We start from the raw sequence: 13,880 nt of genomic DNA on the forward strand, positions 1-13,880 counted from the left end.
CACTTTCCAGGTCCAGTACTCTGTCCATCATCCACTTTCTAGGTCACCCATGTCTTGTGTCTTCAAGCCATCGACAGCAGAAGAGTCAGACATGGGCCTATTCCCCTCCCCCAACCTAAACACCCTGGATGGATATGTCGGCATTTCTCTGATCTTCCATATGTGAAGGGAGGATTCAGGAACTTAAATGGGTTAAACTAAATTTGCACAGAGTCGGTGTCCTACTAATGCAGCTTATTGATTGCTCAGAGGAATTGCGCAGTCCAGGAGGTCGGTGACCCTGGCAAATGGTAGAAAAAGCCTTGCTCCTCACAGTCAATTACGGCTATTGGAAGCATTAAAGGGACAGTAACACTGGATGGAGGAGATCGCTAGAGAACTGGGTCAGGATTAGTTACCAGTTACAAGTACAGAGCAACCGAGCATGGTAGTGCCCGCTCATCACTAGTTACGAGTACAGAGCAACCAAGCATGGTAGTGCCCGCTCATCACTAGTTACGAGTACAGAGCCCTCGAGCATGGTAGTGCCCGCTTATCACTTGTTATGAGTGCAGAGCAACTGAGCATGGTAGTGCCCGCTCATCACTAGTTATGAGTACAGAGCAACTGAGCATGGTAGTGCCCGCTCATCACTAGTTATGAGTACTGAGCACCCGAGCATGGTAGTGCCCGCTCATCACTAGTTACAATGTCACAGCCAGATGTGTAATGGATGGCCAGGGGAAACAGAAACCCTATGCAGACCACTGACCTCACACTCACACCCGAAGGTACCTTTAAAGGAGGGGAGGTCTGGGCCTCAAACTGGCCCTGCGTCCTGTCCGGGCCCTGACGACAAAGGCCACACCACATGGAGCTGGGATTCTGCCAGGGACACGCCATCAGGCTCACCATAGACCGGGACCACAGCCGCGAAGAAATCATCTACCGACCGCTTAGCCTCCGAATCGCCGGTAGAGAGAAGGTCCAGGATTGAGGATCGCCCAGCAACGAAGATATGAGGACCACCAGACGCTGGGCCTCAGTCCCCGAAGAATGAGGACGAAGCCTAAAATACAAGTGACAGGCTCCTTCAAATACCCTGAACCTATCCCTCCCCCCTGAAAACTTATCAGGGAGGGCCACCTTAGATTCAGGTGCAGATACATCCGCCACCAAAAGGCCCATGAACTAATGCAGCTGCTGCACAATCTCGGAACGCAGACACCTCACCTAGTCCGCGATCTTCTGCGCAAGATGGGCCCACCGTGCAGCCTGAGTCATACTGGACATGACCAAAAGAAAATGGTAAGGCTGGTTATTGTGTCACAGTTGGGGGAGTAATGGATGGCCAGGAGACACAGGAAACCCTATGCAGACCATGAGACTGGGGTCCGTGAGCCCACCCTAACTCATGGAGGTACCCTTAAAGGTAGGGAGGTCCGTGCCTCCGACCTATTCCTGACCCCTGTCCTGGCTCTGACAACAAAGTCCAGGATGGAGATCCCAAAAACCCCACCAATAATGTAATACAGACGGGTTAAATATACCTAATACACACCTAAAACCTACACAAGGAACAACCAAGGATAGTCAGGTAAGGAAAAATAAGGGAAAGGAGAGAGTACAAAAACAAACAACTGGTAACAAACCGCAGCCGACAGTAGCAGCAAACACCACCACGACCTCTCTGCTCCTAGGTTAGCTCCTAACTGATCTAAACCTTGCTCACAAAAGGTCTAAGTAGAAAGGCAGTATGGACCCTGTGTTAGCGCAAGACCACTGTAGATCATATAAGGAAAATGCGTCAAAGACATACATTAGATTAAAAAAATAATTTTGTATTAATATAATTAACCCCTTCACGACCCTTGACGGATCTATCCGTCATGGAGCGTGTGACGTTAAGCCCCGCCCCTTGGCGCGGGCAGGATGCGGCGATTTGCGCACATATCAGCTTTTTTCAACAGCTGACCTGTGTGCCTGCATGTTACGAGTGGAATCGCTTCCACTCGCAATATTTAACCCCTTACATCTCGCTGCCAAAGTCTGGCAGCGAGATGTATATGCACATGGCCATGATTTTCACTTACCGCTGCCCCCACCCATCACGTGCGTGATCACATGACTTTCTGACTTTCGGTGGTTGCCATGGTCGCACAGGGTCATGTGATGACGCCTGTAGCTATGACAAGTCACTCTCAGTTTCACTGGGCCCGAAGCCGAATGAATCAGGAAGTGATCATATCTGCTGTTTACAGCTGTATAGCTGTGATCAGCAGATAGGACAGAGCGATCGGATTGCTGATCGCTATAGCCCCCTAGGGGGAGTAGTAAAATAAAAAAATAAAAAAGTAAAAAAAAGTTTTAAAAAATAAAAAACCTAAAAGTTCAAATCACCCCTCTTTCACCCCATTGAAAATTAAAGGGTTAAAAAAAAAAAAACTTATATATATATATATATATATATATACACATACACATATTTGGTATCGCTGCGTTCAGAAACGCCTGATCTATCAAAATATAAAATCAATTAATCTGATTGGTAATCAGCGTAGTGTCAAAAAAAATTCCAAACACCAAAATTACGTTTTTTGGTCGAGACGCAAAAAATAAGTCGTCAATGAGTCATAGATCCCAAAATATGAGAACGCTATGGGTTTCGGAAAATGGCGCAAAACATATGCCACATTTATTGGACAAGCTTGTGAATGTTTTTTAACCCCTTAGATACAAGTAAACCTTTACATGTTTGGTGTCTACAAACTCGCACCGACCTCAGGCATCACACCCACACATCAGTTTTACCATATAGTGAACACTGTGAATAAAACATCCCGAACACTATTGTGCGATCACACTTTTTTTGCAGTTTTTCCCCACTTGGATTTTTTTTTTTTGCTGTTTTCCAGTACACTATATGGTAAAACGTATGGCTTCATTTAAAAGTACAACTCGTCCCGCAAAAAACAAGCCCTCATATGGCGAGATTGACGGAAAAATAAAAAAGTTACAACTCTCGGAAGAAGGGGAGCAAAAAACAAAAACGGAAAGTGCCTAGGGGCTGAAGGGGTTAAAAACTAGATGGACGTGATAACAACAGTGGAAATAAAGAGGACATAAAAGACACTAGGACAGGTAGATATAATAAGTAGAAAAATGTGCTCAAATTAAAATAGTAGCATAATTGATAAATAATAGAACCACTGAAGATGGAAGATATCATGTATCAGCACAAAGAGCCCCAAAATACAATCATTAAATCTCAAAGGGAGTATGAAAAATGGGGTAATTCTGTAAACAGGTATATATTTTATATATATATATATATATATATATATATATATATATATGTATATATATACAGTATATACACTGTGTGCAGAATTATTAGGCAGATGAGTAGTTGATCACATGATACTTGTTATACATGTCGTCCTACTCCAAGCTGTATAGGCTGAGAGCCAACTACCAATGAAGTAAATCAGGTGATGTGCATCTCTGTAATGAGGAGGGGTGCGGTGTAATGACATCAACACCCTATATAAGGGGTGCTTAATTATTAGGCAACTTCTTTGCTTTGGCAAAATGGGTCAGAAGAGAGATTTGACGGGCTCTGAAAAGTCCACAATTGTGAGATGTCTTGTAGAGGGATGCAGCAGTCTTGAAATTGCCAAACTTTTGAAGCGTTATCACCGAACAATCAAGCGTTTCATGGCAAATAGCCAACAGGGTCGCAAGAAGCGTGATGGGCAAAAAAGGCGCAAAATAACTGCCCATGAATTGAGGAAAATCAAGCGTGAAGATGCCAAGATGCCATTTGCCACCAGTTTGGCCATATTTCAGAGCTGCAACGTTACTGGAGTATCAAAAAGCACAAGGTGTGCCATACTCAGGGACATGGCCAAGGTAAGGAAGGCTGAAAAACAACCACCTCTGAACAAGAAACAGAAGATAAAACGTCAAGACTGGGCCAAGAAATATCTTAAGACTGATTTTTCACAGGTTTTATGGACTGATGAAATGAGAGTGACTCTTGATGGGCCAGAGGCTGGATCAGTAAAGGGCAGAGGGCTCCACTCCAACTCAGACGCCAGCAAGGTGGAGGTGGGGACTGGTATGGGCTGGGATCATCAAAGATCAACTTGTGGGACCTTTCCGGGTTGAGGATGGAGTGAAGCTCAACTCCCAGACCTACTGCCAGTTTCTGGAAGACAACTTCTTCAAGCAGTGGTACAGGAAGAAGTCGGTATCGTTCAAAAAAAACATTATTTTCATGCAGGACAATGCTCCATCACATGCATCCAACTACTCCACAGCGTGGCTGGCCAGTAAAGGTCTAAAAGATGAAAAAATAATGACATGGCCCCCTTGTTCACCTGATCTGAACCCCATAGAGAACCTGTGGTCCCTCACAAAATGTGAGATCTACATGGAGGGAAAACAGTCCACCTCTGGGAGCAGTGTCTGGAGGCTGTGGTGGCTGCTGCATGCAATGTTGATCGGCTGCTGAGTGTCATCAGAAAGAAAGGCGGCTATATTGGTCACTCTTTTTTGGGGTTTTGTTTTTGCATGGCAGAAATGTTTATTTCTAAATTTTGTGCGGTTATATTGGTTTACCTGGTGAAAATAAACAAGTTAGATGGGAATATATTTGGTTTTTATTAAGTTGCCTAATAATTCTGCACAGTAATAGTTACCTGCACAAACAGAATCCTCCTAAGATAGCCAAATCTAAAAAAACCCCTCCAACTTCCAAAAATATTAAGCTTTGATATTTATGAGTCTTTTGGGTTGATTGAGAACATAGTTGTTGATCAATAATAAAAAAAATTCCCCTAAAATACAACTTGCCTAATAATTCTGCACACGGTGTATATATATATATTGGGGGGGTCATTGGTTTCATATCATAGCATTTCTGTATGCAAGGTGTCGATTCGTATTGAATTGATGATGCCCTACAACTTTGTAATTCACTTTTTTTCTCTATCTCGTTCCGTTTCAAGATAAAAATGCTTAGGCGGGCTTTGCACGTTGCGACATCGGTAACAATGTGTTACCGATGCTGCAGCGATAGTCCCGCCTCCGTCGCACGGGCGATATCTAGTGAAAGCTGCCGTAGCGATTATTATCGCTACGGCAGCTTTACACGCACATACCTGCCGTGCAACGTCCCTCTGGCCGACGACCCGCCTCCTTCCTTAGGGGGCGGGTCGTGCGGCATCACAGTGACGTCACACGGCAGGCGGCCAATTGAAGTGGAGGGGCGGAGATCAGCAGGATGTAAACATCCCACCCACCTCCGTCCTTCTCATTGCAGCCGGCGGCAGGTAAGGTGAAGTTCCTCGCTCCTGCGGCTTTACACACAGCGATGTGTGCTGCCGCAGGAACGAGGAACAACATCGTACCTGTCACACCATCGGCATTATGGAAATGTCGGAGGCTGCAGCGATGATACGATAACGATGCTTTTGCGCTCGTTCATCGTATCAAAAAGGTTTTACACGTTGCGATATCGACTGCGACGCCGGATGTGCGTCACTTTCGATTTGACCCCATCGACATCGCACGTGCAATGTCGCAACGTGCAAAGTCGCCCTTACTCCGTTGTTTTCCACCAGGTGGCGCTATAGGTGGTTTCATTGCGTACCGCATGGCTACTTTACTATACCTAGACACCACTTCTATGCCTATAGCTGCCACCGTTCTCAAGTTAATGGGTGGATATGGGTGGACACACTGTATGTATGTGTATATATATATATATATATATATATATATATAATTATACACACACACGTCGGGGCTGAGCGTCAGCATCACCTTTCTTGACGTCGGGCGCAGACTCCACCTGGATCACCGCCGCCATCAGGGTCCATTCCTTGCCGGGATCCGATCGACCCTGTTTAGGAAGTTTGATGCGGTAATGTTCATAACACAAAGCAGCGATCTTATCTGCGTCGGCCGACCTGTAACCATAGAAACAATCCCATCATAAGCCACGAGCAACGGAGCCTAACCTGGGCAAAGGACCCATGGGGGAAGAGGGAGCACATCATGACCCGCAAGGAATGATGGCGCCTTGCTTGCTGCATGCCCTGCAATTCACAGAGCGATCACAACATTTGACTGAATTAAAGGGATTGTTCGTTGCCGCTCACTACACAGGTATATGTAGCCATGACGATGATGCTCACCTCCCGCTGCAAAGGTTTCCAAGATATGGACAATCCCTTTAATTCAGGTGAATGTCACGTGATCAAAGCCCAAGTTTCTAATGAAAGCCCATAGATAAAGTGCATCATTCTGGCCATAAAGATGGTAATTTCCGTTCCAATACTCTGTGGAAAATGGCAACAATTACTACAAATATTAATAGTAACACTTCCATTAAGAAATAATGGCTGCTTGGTTGTCATGGAGACTATAAGAGAGTCCTGGGCATCAATGAGCACGCTCCCCTCTGTTTACCCCGCCATTGGTAATGACGTCACCACACGCGACGATGATCACGGAGGCCAGGAAAGCGCTAGCGGCGGCTGCAGACCGTCCACCCGGCGTCTCCGCACACACGAGGCTCCGCGGCTTCTTCCCGTCTATTCAGCATTTGGTTTCACCTCAGACTTAGCGCCAGAACGGCAACGTAGACGTCACGCGTGAGGGATTCTAGGAGATGTAGTCTCCTCCCGTTGGTGCACAAGCACAGATGGTACTTGCAGGACTACAATACCCATAATCCCTGGCACAGTGAACAAGATGAGACAGCTGGAGGAAACAATCACTAGTGGTTACCGCTCCTCACACTGGGAATACACTTGTGACGCCCTGGACTAGCCAGGTAGTAACAGGTAGACCCCCGCACTACGCCTGTCCCCCAAACCCTAGTCACCTCTCTCAGTGCTTGATGAACACACCAGGGGGCGGAGCCAGGCGGTTGGCCATGCCCAGGAGTTCAGAGGGCCTTAGGCAGGAAACACAAGCAGATGAGTTTTAGTGTTGAGTGTACCGCCCCGCGGGCTCGTTTGCGACCGCCGAGCCGCTCGGATCCGTGCTCGTACGGTGGGTGATGGCTCGAGCCTCTCACGGACCCGGGGGTCACGTCGCTCTGCAAGGGAGTTGGCGCTACATGCAGGGACGTGACGGGGAGTTCCACGACCGGGGCCGCGGCGGTTTGGTTTGGGATGTAAGTTCGTGACGCCACCCACGGGTTGTGGTGAATGGATAGACACCACCGCTGCCATTAACTGGGCCTTCTGGGGACGGTGTTGCGCAGCTTGGTGTTGACCCCTCCGTGGGTAGGGGCGATGGTCACGGGGGCCCGAGGGAGGTACTGAGGCAGGGGAGCGGGTACCTGCTGGGTGCTGATGCTGTGCGGCGCGGTGCGCAGCCCAAAGGCACTGGTGTACTCACTATGACACAATACACTGGAGTCTCTGGTAAACCAAATGGGATGATGAACGGGGCCCGCAGCCGGCTGCAGCTTCTTCCAGAATAGGTTGGTGGTTTCCGCCTTTCTCCTGCACCTCCTTGTATGAATGTTTTGACTCCTATGCCTAAGCAATGGTAGTCCGCCTCCCAACTTGTATATGCCGTAGGAGACCGTTTGCGCGCAGACGCTGGCCCTTTGGGTCTCTATGCCTTGGCGGTGGCTTTACCCTGTATGGTTGGGCTGTTGTCTTCTAACGGGTCTTATGTGGGAAAGGTCCTTAAGTCCAGTCCTCAATCAGTTGATCTGACTCAGCCCTGTTGGTTCAGGGCTTTGTACTGGGTCTGAGTACCCCTCCTGGTGCTCCGGTTTCTAATCGGTTCCCCCGTTCGGTACCGGCGGGCCACCGCCCGACCTCAGTTCCTACGGTTCCACCGGCTGTAATCCCAACTCCTGCAGGCAGCCACCACCGTCTGCCTCCTTGCCAAAGGTGACTGGGCTCCGACCCAGCGACCGGAGTAGTCTGTTGGCAGGCCTGGACACAGGTCTGCCCTTGAACTTGACTTCTCTCTACTCTGCACTACAACTTGTGTGTTTGTTTTCCCGCCTCCAGGCATGTGAACTCCTTGGTGGGCGGAGCCAACTGCCTGGCTCCACCCCCCTGGTGTGGACATCAAACCTGGAGGGTGGTGACAAGGGTTTCTAGGTTGGCTGCTGTCACCTAATCGGGGAGGGAGGGTGTGTGTGTGTGTGTGTGACTACCTGGGACGACCTGACTAGTCCAGGGTGTCACATTGAGCAGTGGAGGAGGTCAGGCCTGTGGGACAGGCCTGTGACAGATTGACAGGTGCTGGGGTTGGAGCCCGGGCACCTTTGGCTAGGAGGCAAACGGTGGTCTTAGCCTGCAGGAGTCGGGAAGACGGCTCAGTGGAACCGTGGTGGACCGGGACAGGGTAGTGGCCCGCCGGTACCGACCCGGGGAACCGACTCGGAAACCGGAGCACACAGGGGGGTACTTAGACCCTGAAACGAGGTCTAGAATCCACTGGACTGAGTTAATTAACTGATTGCGGTCTGGACTATAGGTCCTTTCCCACCCAAGTCCCGACTGAAGACAACAGCCCACCGAGGGGGATAGAAAGCCACCGCACAGGCAGAGAGATCCCACGGGCCAGCGTGTGCGGGCAAAAGGGCTCTCCGGACATTCACAAAGCCGGGGAGCGGACTCCCGTCGCTGAAGCGCAGGCAGTCCACAGATACACAACACTGTGCAGGAGAAAGGCCAAGACCACCGAACTGGGTGGGGGACCAGACGCAGCGGGCTGCGGGCACCGACCACCATCAACTTGGTTTACCAGACACTTGTGTGTGTCAATAACCGTGAGTACAACAGTGCCATCCGGCCGCGTACCGCCCTGCACCACCCAGCTATCCCCAATGGGTCCCGGGGCCATCACCCCTACCCACGGAGGGGTTAACATCTTGCTGCACCACCATCTCCCCCGGGTGCCCAGTAATCGCAGCGGTGGTGTCCAACTTCACCACAACCCGTGGGCGTCACGAACTCAAGCACGGCTCCGGCCGTGCACCTACCTAACCCCCACCAAAAGCGCCAGCACCTCCTTTCAGAGTGAAGTGACCCCGGGTCCAGAGGCGCTCGAGCCACCCACCAACGAGCCCGGATCCGAGCGGCTCAGCTGCAGCCGAGCGCAGGGCGGTACACATCGACCCTTCTGGAGTCACGAACAGGATACTTGCCTATTCACTTATCTAGTGAAGTGCGTCTTGAAGTGAAGTCAGCGGTGATCCGTTCCTGCCATCTTTTGGCACGAAGATTCCCGCCGGAGTCGTCTTCTCCGCAGAAAGGGCGCAAAAAACTGAAGCCCCGCCCCCTGGGAATGCGCCTGTGCAGCAAAGGGAGAGGTGAAAAGCGAAACTGATCAGCCGAAGAAGGGAGTGCCGCGAAAAGACCAAGGGGGAGCGGGTGAAGATCAGCGCCATGTACAGTAATTAACGCTGTGGAGTGCAGGGACGCTAGGACTCTGCAGAAACCCGTTCCTGGACACCAAAGCGGCAGGATGTGTCGGAAGATCCAGGCCGAAGCCCACTTCATGCTGGCGAAGTGGGCGTCGGAGATGAAGGGCCTGGCTGCAGCTGTCCGGGCGCGCGAAGTGGAAATGATTTCGGAGGAGCGGGTAAGCAGTGACCCACGCCCCTATGTTCCCCAGGAACCGGCCATCTTGGCTGAGGGACCCGACCTGCTCCTGTCCGCCACACCGTCTCCCTCGTCGCCCGTGTCCGCAGCCACCACCCCGACCGGAGCCCGTACCATCTACGGGGGAGGACCCAGCTACTGGGCCCTCAGGCCTTACCGTCACCATCGCTCCAGCACCGCTGATGACATCTCACCCAGCCCCGAGCATGGCCGCGACAGGGATGACGACGGCCCCGGCAGTCTGCTCGGCCGCAACGGAGGCAGCACCCGACTGGAAGTCTACCCCGGCCACGGTGCTGTCCACTCCCAAGTACCCCATCCCGGCTGTGGAGCAGCCGGTGTACACCTGCAGAGAGGCGGAGCAGGCCACTGATCGGTAGGGCCCACGGCAGTATGAGAGGCTGGTTGTAGCCGGTGCCGGGGGCACCCAAGTGGGCCTGGCTCCTGAGCAGGAGAGCGGATGTGCATGCCCGCGTTTATAAGAGGTAGGTAGCCGTTCCCGGCTACCATGTTCCCGTCCCCGTTGGGACTTTGTTGATGTCCCATTGTTTTACCCCCATTTAAATAAAGACAAGGCCGAGAACTTGCACTTTTGGGCTTTGTAAATAGCCCCTTGAACCACCCTATCACATCTACAGTCTCCGGAGAGGCTGGTTGGAGGAAGGGCCTGCGGCAGAGTAGGCCGGGGTCCCGACACCATGGCAACCGGTGACTAACCTCCGGGGCCAGGGGTCCCCCTGACGTGGTGCCTCAGAGAGACTGCCGGGTATGGAACTTTGTACCCGGCCCGTTGTGGGCAATACCCGGACCTGAACCCGATTCCTGGACTGGGGAAAAGGGGTGCTGACCTGTTCTTAGAGGCAGCATCAAGGTGTAGGTTTGCTTGGGTGGGCAAATGAAAGGACCCGGTCCCATCCCGTTCCCGTGTAATAAAAATGTTTTTATATGTTTGCAACGTTAAAGCAAAATGCTTCCCGTAAGGGACGATTCTTAAGTCTGCTTAAAAATGTAAAAAGTTATTATGTTTGTACATGTTTTCCTTTTTATCTTTTTCAGTTCAAAAATAAACCAGGGGTGGTCGGACAGCCCGCGGACGGTCTGTATTAAACCAAGGGGGAATGTGACGCCCTGGACTAGCCAGGTAGTCACAGGTAGGCCCTTGCATAACACCTGTGCCCTAATAAGGTAACATCAGCCAACCTTAAAACCCTAGTCACCTCCCTCAGGGTTTGATGGACACACCAGGGGGCGTGCCCAGGCGGTTGGACACGCCCACCGAGGAGTTCACAGGTCCTGAGGCAGGAAAAACAGGCAGATCAGTTTTGACAATGAAGTGGTGAAGTTCAAGTGCAGAGGCAGACCTGTGCCCGGGTCTGCTGCAGTCTAACACCAGGTGTCTGGGTCGGAGCCCAGTCACCTCTGGCTAGGAGGCATATGGTGGCCCCAGCCTGCAGGAGCCAGGAAGATGGCTCAGTGGAACCGTAAGGGACCGGGACAGGGTAGTGGCCCGCCAGAACCGAACCGGGGAACCGACTGGAAACCGGAGCACAAAGGGGGGTACTCAGACCCTAAAACGAGGTCCAGAAACCAGTGGACCACGTTAATTAACTGATTGAGGTCTGGACTTTAGGTCCTTTCCCACCCAAGTCCCGACTGAAGACAACAGCTCACCGAGTGGGATAAAAAGCGACCGCATAGGCAGAGAGATCCCACGGACCAGCGTCTGCGGGCAACGGGCTCTCCCGACATACACAACGCCGGGGAGCGGGCTCCCGTTGCTGAAGCACAGGCAGCCCAGAGCTACAGTACAAGGTGCAGGAGAAAGGCGGAGACCACCAACCCGAGTGGGGGACCAGACGCAGCCGGCTGCGGGCACCGACCACCATCATCTTGGTTTACCAGAGACTCTTGCGCATAAATCATAGTGAGTACAAGTATGCCCTCGGGCCGCACACCGCCAAGTACCGACATACCATCCCAATCGAGTCCCGGGGCCATCACCCCTACCCACGAAGGGGTTAACACCTTTGCTGCGCAACATCTCCCCCGGGCGCCTAGTAAACAGCAGCGGTGGTGTCCACATTCACCACAACCCGTGGGTGGCGTCACGAATTTAACCAAAACCACAGCTCCGGCGGTAAACCTAACACCTTCACAGCGCCAGCCCTTTTTAGAGCGAAGTGACCCCGGGTCCGGAGGCGCTCGAGCCACCCACCGACGAGCCTGGATCTGAGCGGCTCGGAGCGCGGGGCGGCACACTTGGTGATGTACGGCTCAGCATTGTGCTTAGTGATGTATGGCTCGGCATTGTGCTTGGTGATGTACAGCTCGGCATTGTGCTTGGTGATGTACGGCTCGGCATTGTGCTTGGTGATGTACGCCTCGGCATTGTGCTTGTGTGCTGCCCTGGACTAGCCAGGTAGTCACAGGTAGGCCCTTGCATAACACCTGTCCCCTAATAAGGTAACATCAGCCAACCTTAAAACCCTAGTCACCTCCCTCAGGGTTTGATGGACACACCAGCGGGCGTGCCCAGGCGGTTGGACACGCCCACCGAGGAGTTCACAGGTCCTGAGGCAGGAAAAACAAACAGTTGAGCTCTGACAGTGAAGTGGTGAAGTTCAAATGCAGAAGCAGACCTGTGCCCGGGTCTGCTGCAGTCTAACACCAGGTGTCTGGGTTGGAGACCAGTCACCTCTGGTTAGGAGGCATACAGTGGCCTCAGCCTGCAGGAGCCGGGAAGACGGCTCCGTGGAATCGTAAGGCACCGGGACAGGGTAGTGGCCCGCCGGTACCGAACCGGAGAACCGACTGGAAACCGGAGCACAAAGGGGGGTACTCAGACCCTGAAACGAGGTCCAGAAACCAGTGGACCACGTTAATTAACTGATTGAGGTCTGGACTTTAGGTCCTTTCCCACCCAAGTCCTGACTGAAGACAACAGCCCACCGGGAGGGATAGAAAGCCACCGCATAGGCAGAGAGATCCCACGGGCCAGCCTCTGCGAGCAAATGGGCTCTCCCGACATACACAACGCCGGGGAGCGGGCTCCCGTTGCTGAAGCACAGGCAGCCCAAAGCTACAGTACAAGGTGCAGGAGAAAGGCGGAGACCACCAACCCGAGTGGGGGACCAGACGCAGCCGGCTGCGGGCACCGACCACCATCATCTTGATTTACCAGAGACTCTTCTGCATCAATCATAGTGAGTACAACTGTGCCCTCGGGCCGCGCACCGCCCTGCACTGCCAAGCACCGACATACCATCCCAATCGGGTCCCGGTGCCATCACCCCCTGCCCACGGAGAAGTTAAAACCTTTGCTACGCAACATCTCCCCCGGGCGCCTAGTAAACAGCAGCGGTGGTGTCCACATTCACCACAACCCGTGGGTGGCTTCACGAATTTAACCAAAACCACGGCTCCGGCCGTAAACCTAACCCCTTCAAAGCGCCAGCCCCTTTCAGAGCGAAGTGACCCCGGGTCCGGAGGCGCTCGAGCCTCCCATCGACGAGCCTGGATCCGAGCAACTCGGCTGTAGCCGAGCGCGGGGCGGTACACATCGACTCTTCTGGTGTCACGAACAGGATAGTTACCTAATCACCTACCTGGTGAAGTGCGCCTTGAAGTGGAAGGCAGCGGTGATCCGTTGAAAAATTTCAGAATCCGCCATCTTACCGCCATCTTTTGGCGCAAAGATTCCCACCAAAGCCTTCTTCCCCGCGAAAAGAGCGCGAGAGTTGAAGCCCCGCCCCCTGGGAACTCGGCCGTGCATCAAAGCGAGCAGTCGAAAAATGAAACTGATCGTCAGAAGAAGGGAGTGCCACGAAAAGACCAATGGGGAGCGGGTGAAGATCAGCGGCATGTAACTGACGCTGTGAAGAGCAGGGACGCCAGGACTCTGCAGCAAACCGTTCCTGGATACCAACGCGGCAGGATGTGTCGGAGAACGCAGGCCCAAGCCCACTTCATGCTGGCGAAGTTTGCTCCTTCTGAACGGAATTATGATGTGGGGAACCGGGAATTATTGGCTATGAAGTGGGCATTTGAAGAGTGGAGATATTGGTTGGAGGGGGCTAGACATTAAGTTGTGGTGCTTACGGACCACAAGAATCTTACCTATCTGGAATCTGCCAAGAGGTTGAATCCTCGGCAGGCCAGGTGGGCTTTGTATTTTACCCGGTTTAATTTTGTGGTCTCTTTTGTGCCAGGCACCAAGAATGTTCAGGCCGATGCCCTTTCCAGGAGTTTCTGTGC

Source organism: Anomaloglossus baeobatrachus, chromosome 8, assembly GCF_048569485.1.
Source record: "Anomaloglossus baeobatrachus isolate aAnoBae1 chromosome 8, aAnoBae1.hap1, whole genome shotgun sequence".
In the NCBI taxonomy this organism is placed as follows: Eukaryota; Metazoa; Chordata; class Amphibia; order Anura; family Aromobatidae; genus Anomaloglossus; species Anomaloglossus baeobatrachus.